We start from the raw sequence: 6,247 nt of genomic DNA on the forward strand, positions 1-6,247 counted from the left end.
CCGGAAGAGGTGGTGCTGAGTCACCAGAGAGCCGTCCCAGCTGGAAGTGAGCGGCCGGCCGTTCAGACCCGCCAGGAGCTCCAGCTGCTGCAGACGCTGGCTGGGAGGCCCCCGGTTGCTCACAACTTCCTCCTGCCGCTTCTCGGCCCTCCGCGCACAACTGTGGCACAGCACCGCCCCGGAGGGCCTTGCCTCGGCTTCCCCAGAGACTGCTCCCAGGAAGCAGGGTGCTAATTGCAGCTGGTTTCTAGAGAGGCCCCGGGGATGCTGCGCTGGGCCCCCCGCCAACCCCAGCTGCAGCACACTTACCCCTGGTGTGAGCGGAGTTTAGGCCCCGGTCCAGGCGCAGGGGGGAATGGCGTGGCCACCGCGGCGCAGAGCAAGGGGGAGTTAGCCCCGGGGATTGCCGCGTGATGTGGAGCCGGCCCCACATGCTGCTCTGCAGGAGAGGGTTCCCGTTTCGAAAAGTCTGGGCAAGGCTGCCTGCCGTTTGTCCTCCCTAGCAGATGATGGGAAGGCCTGCATTTAACAAGCCGGTTTCGCTTTGCCCAACCTTGTCCTTCCCGGGCTGAACCTCTTGCCCATGGATACCATCGGGACGCGCTGGAGAACAGCCTGGGTGCTTTTTTCCGTTGAGCAAATGAGGCATGTTTCTCTGTGCCAGGCCTCACTGGACGCACAGGGTGAGAGCTTCCCATCGGTGCAGATCTCTATGGAGTGCCCCCCCACCACCACCCGACACACACACACAAACACAGCCCTCCTGCAGCAAGGTTTCCAGACGCCCTGACCCCTCCGCGTGCGCCCCGCCCCCCCCTCCCCCCCCCCCCCCCAGCGACAGGGCCTGGTTCCTGATCCTTCCCCACCAGGCCAGACTCTGCGCGGACAATTGTGAGGTGTCTGAACGACAGCGTCTAGTAGGAAGGTTCTTCTAAATGACAGAAAACTTTACTCCCTGTAATGCCACCCTGGCGTCCCAGGGGCACCACCTGGAGTACCGTCTCTTACCAGCTGTGGAAGGGCTGCTGGTTGGGGTGGGAATGTGTGCAGCTTCGAGCTGGGAGTCTGGGCCTGCTCTCAGTGGGGTCCCTGGCTTGCTGTGTGATTTTTGAGCAAGGTGCTTCCATTTCTGGCCTTTGGGTTCCTTTTTTTTTTTTTTTTTTTTTAACAATTTTTAAAATTTATTTCTTTTTCAAGAGAGAGAGTGCAAGCTGGGAAGGGTCAGAGAGAGAGAGAGAAAGGGAGAGAGAATCCCAAGCAGGCTCCGTGCTGTCAGCACAGATCCCGATGTGGGGCTCGAACCCATGAACCCTGAGATCGTGCCCTGAGCCGAAACCAAGAGCCAGACGCTCAAACTGCTGAGCCACCCAGGCGCCCCCTTTAGGTTCCTTTGTGATAGTGGGGAGGGGCCCAGTGAACTACAAGGCCCTGCTGAGGCCTTCTGGAGCATCCTTGAGCAAAGGGGTTCCCCAGGCTCTTGGCCAGGAGTGACCCAGATGCTCCAGGGACAGGGATACCCCTTTCCTCTTTCGGACCTACCGTCTTCCCTTTTTCCTGGTCTATCCATCCAACTGTCAGCCATCCCACAGGTGCCTCTGAGCAGCCCCGTCCCAGGCTTGGCCCTGCGGTCAGCTCACAGGCTGGCATGGAACCTACGAGCCGGGAGCTCAGCATGTCAGGGCAGAGCGATGGGAGGGAGGTGGGGCTGAGGTGCCACAGGAGCCCCGCATCTGTCTAAGGGGCTGGGGGTGGGGTCTAATCATGGGAGGCGGCCCTCAGCCTCCAGTCCCTGGAGGAGTCATCCCCCAGCTTGGGAGTCATCCCCCAGCTTGTGTGTGGATCCCACCAGAGGTCCGGAGCACTGCCCAGGAGACCCAGAGCCTCTGGGGTGCTTGGGCTGGACGGGGGTGAGCAGGGAAGGAGTGTTCTGTCTCTCGAAGGGTCACCCCCACCCCCATCTCGGGAGCAGTGGGACTTCCCAGACCTCGAAGCCACACTTCCACTTCTATTCATGCGGCTGGACACAGCAACTCGTTTGGGTTTCTTTTTTGGCAACCGCAGCGCACGGCTTAAGTTTGTGGCAGCCACAAGAAGCCCGTCTCTGCTGCCATCCGGCGCTCCCTGCCCCCAGTGTCCGCGCAGGCGGAGAGCACGGGGGCCAGCCCGGGGCCCGGCCTGGCACAGACCTGCCGCAGGCACCCTCTCCCGCCGTCCTCAGAACGGCCTGTAGTGATGGGAAAACTGAGACCCGAAGGCACACGTTAGGGCCCGAGTCCAACCAGCAGTCCTGGGAGGGGCCGCTCTGTCTCCCAAGTCCTCCCCAGCCCTCCGTTGGACCGCTGTTCCCTGCAGTCAGGGTTAAGGGCACAGGCTCTCCGGGGCTGTCAGGATCGTGAAGTCCCCCTGCCCCGGCCCCACCCCCGGGGTTTCCTTCTGGCAAAGTCGTTCCGGCTCGAGAAGGCAGGGGGGTTTTCAGAGCCCCCGAGATCATACCACATGCCTAGCTGCTCTGGGCAGAAGCCTCCACTCGGAGCCCAGCACGGACATGACCACGGACGAGCAACCTGTCAAAGTGTCTGAAATGCGGCCCCACGGCTGACCCCTGCTAGCACGGCCTCAGCGCCCAGCCACGGGCCTCCCTGCGCAGCCGACGCTAGACCGTCCCAGGCTTGCGCAGTCTGTACAGAGGCCCCTGGGCCCCCCGAGCAGCCCCGGGGACGAAGGAGGGGGCAGGGGCCAGCGTTTCTGGAGTCTCCAAGCAGTGCCATCTGGCACGGCAGGAGAGCACACACGGGGGCTTTGGAGCCTGTCAGATCTGCTTTCCAACTTGGCCTCTACCGCTTAACCAGCTTGGGACCCGGGGCCAGGGGCTCTGGTCGCCTCACCCGTGAAATGGGGACGAGGATACCGACCCCACCGGAGGATGTGCTGGACCACACGACAATAGGAGCTACTGTCCCCAAGAAGGCAGGACACACGGCGGGGGGCGGGAGGGGCACTTAGGTGGAAATGGGGGCAAGGCTCTTTTCATTCCAGACTTCGCAGGCTGAACCCGCTCCCGCTCTTACTTCACCAAGGACACGGAGGCTCAGGTCAACCGTCTCGTCCACGGTCACCCAGCTAGCGAGAGGCTGAGCCCAGCTGGCCGGCTTCATCCACACACACTCAAGCTCTGTTCTAGCTGTCTCTGGGGAGGAAATAAGTGTCCATTGATGCAATGCCTCCACTTGCCATTCAAGTCAGCCCTGTCTCTTGAGCTCCTGTGACCATGGCACATTGCCAGGCCATACAGGATTCGGCACGAGCGGAGGAGACCCAGCCAAGTCAACAAGCCCTCGGCGACACAGCGGGAAAAGGTCTCGTGACCGGAGAAGGGGCCGGCCGGTGACCTCCGAAGCCCCCACTTGTGCATTTGCAGTTTAAAACTACAATCTCGACCTTCACTGATGACACTGCGGGGTCCAAAAGTCTCTGATGACAACATCCTTCGGAGGGGCGGCCTACGATCCAACCTTTGGGGCGTCCGACGCTTTATGATTCGGCATCCAAGTGTGCTCGAGCTTAAGTATACCCTAAAATATACCCCTCACCCGGCCAACAGGCACAGCAGCCCCACCCAGACGAGACAGAGAAGAGGGTCAGACTGGAGGGGAGCCTGGCGCCCGGTGGGGAGGCCCCAGGCCTCCACTGGGCTGATTATATGGCCCCGGTTGTTTCCAGCCGCTGCTGCTATAGCCCCACGTGTCCTGACCCCTCTGCAGGCCTGAGCTGGGGCTCAGGCCTGGGCAAGCCTAGGGGGGAAAAGGGAGAAGCCAGACCTTGCCCTCAGGGACCTTCAGAACAGCTGGGGAAGTGGACAAGCCCAGACCCAGTGTGTTCCAGGCTGGAGGCAGGGCTGAAACAGGGCGGGGACACCCAGAGGTTTCCCAGACGGTAAAATTGTGGTACCTGGTGGCAAGCTGCTGGCTCAGGAGGTTTCAGTTTCCTATTTGTGCAACCATTAGGTTGTGCCCACTGCACAGATGGGGGAGACGGAGCCACCATGGTGTTCCGGAATCCGGCCGGTGAGGAAGGGGGACAGACAGGCCAGGATTAGAACCCAGGCATTGCGAACCCGAGCCCTACATTTTTTTTTAATATATTTTTTTAACGTTTATTTATTTTTGAGACACAGAGAGACAGAGCATGAACGGGGAAGGGTCAGAGAGAGGGAGACACAGAATCCGAAACAGGCTCCAGGCTCTGAGCTGTCAGCACAGAGCCTGAAGCGGGGCTCGAACTCACGGACCGCGAGATCATGACCCGAGCCGAAGTCAGCCGCCCAACCGACTGAGCCACCCAGGCGCCCCCCGCCTCCCCAGCCCTACATTTTAAGCAGCCACGTCTATGCTGGACTCTGATTTCTCCCTCCATCGAGGCATTCCTCAAGCCTGCCCTTTCACTAGAATCCCCACCAGCAGTCTTCCAGTGGAGAACGGGGAGGTGGGCTAGGGAACCTTGTCTGGGATCTCCTCGGGCCAGCTTGAGCCGTGGGCTCGCAGTTGGGAGGCTCTGACTCCAGCAGCAGCAGCTGGAGGGTCGTCGTTCCCTTCTCGGCCCCTCCCCCACCCACAGCGGGCCTGTCTGGCTCTCCCTTTAGGGACTGGAGGAGCAGCAGCCAGCGTCCAGTGAGTCCTCCCTGAGTGCCAGACCTCCTCCTCGTCCTCCTCCTCGTGAAGTACCCAGTCTGCCCACGCACACACGGTAGGGGCTCAAGTAATCCTCACACTAAGTTAAAACTCGCAACAAAGCAAAGTGCAATGGGCGGGGCCGGACGCTACCTGATGCCCCTCCCTCTGCCCCCAGCCCTGGGGCCCCTGATGCCGGAGAGGGTGGGGGTTCAGAGTAAGGAGAACCTACTGTTGCCCAAAGTCTCTCATGTTGTATTCACTAACAGTTATGGAGCACTTTAAAAAAAAAAAAATTTTTTTTAACGTTTATTTATTTTGGAGACAGAGAGAGACAGAGCATGAACGGGGGAGGGTCAGAGAGAGGGAGACACAGGATCTGAAACAGGCTCCAGGCTCCAAGCTGTCAGCACAGAGCCCGACGCGGGGCTCGAACTCACCGGACCGCGAGATCATGACCTGAGCCGAAGTCAGCCGCTTAACCGACTGAGCCACCCAGGCGCCCCTGGAGCACTTTGTTATGCAGCAACTTTGTTTTGGGTGGAGGGCCAAAGAAATCACTCCTACTGAGTCTGGGGGATCACAGCAGCACCCACATCACTGCCTTCGGAGAGGAAGGGCAAGGACTGAAGAAGTTTGCTGGAAGAAGGGACTTTACCGATGGAGGCAGCAGGGTGTCAGGGAGCTCCTCTGGAGGGTGGGGCACCCCCCCCCCCTTAAAGGGGCAGCGGGAGTAGGCAGGGTTATCTTGTCCACTCCTCGGGATGGGCAGGGCCAGGACAGCTGGCCCATCAGGCCAATGAAGACGGCAAGCCCAGAGTTCCCGGGACTTGTCCAAGGGCACAAAGCAGCAAGGTGGCCCCAGGAAGCCAAAGTCCCCAGCCAGTCTCCAGTCGGGAAGCAGGCAGGGGTAACCTTTAGCTCAAGGTAGCCAGGGAATCCTTGGGAGAGGGAACCCGGGGGCAGCATCCTTGGGCCCGCCCAGATGGGCCAGTACAGGTTGGAGAGGCCTGTCCTTGGCCTCTGCCTCCTAAACGTGGAACTCTCTTTCTCCTTTAAAAGGGGTGCGAAAGTGGGTGCCTGGGTGGCTCAGTTGGCGGAGCGCTGGACTCTTGATTTCGGCTCAGGTCGTGATCTCGGGGTTTGTGGCATCGAGCCCCTGACTTCAGGCTCTGCGCCATCAGCCATCTCTCCCTCTCCCTCTCTCTCTCTCTCTCTCTCTCTCTCTCTCTCTCTCTCTCCCTCGCTCTGCCCCTCCCCCTCTGGTGCTGTCTCTTTCTCTCTTTCTCTGACTCTCAAAATAAAGAAACTTAAAAAAAAAAAAGTGTGTGTGTGTGTGTGTGTGTGTGTGTGTGTGTGTGTGTGTGTGAAAGTTATTTAAACCCACGGCCCGCAGGCCTGCGTGGGGGGCAGGAACCCAGAGGCCACCGCGGGTGGCCGGAGCCGGCTTACCTGCTTCCCGCCACCGGGGTTGGGCGGGGCGGGGCCGGGGGCGGGGCCGCCACACAACCTGTGGACGACCAGGCGGCCGCCGGCCCGACCGTCGCGGGGACCGGCCGGGGGGCCTGCGGGGGAGGGGG

This window comes from Prionailurus bengalensis, chromosome B4 (genome assembly GCF_016509475.1).
Source record: "Prionailurus bengalensis isolate Pbe53 chromosome B4, Fcat_Pben_1.1_paternal_pri, whole genome shotgun sequence".
Taxonomy (NCBI): Eukaryota; Metazoa; Chordata; class Mammalia; order Carnivora; family Felidae; genus Prionailurus; species Prionailurus bengalensis.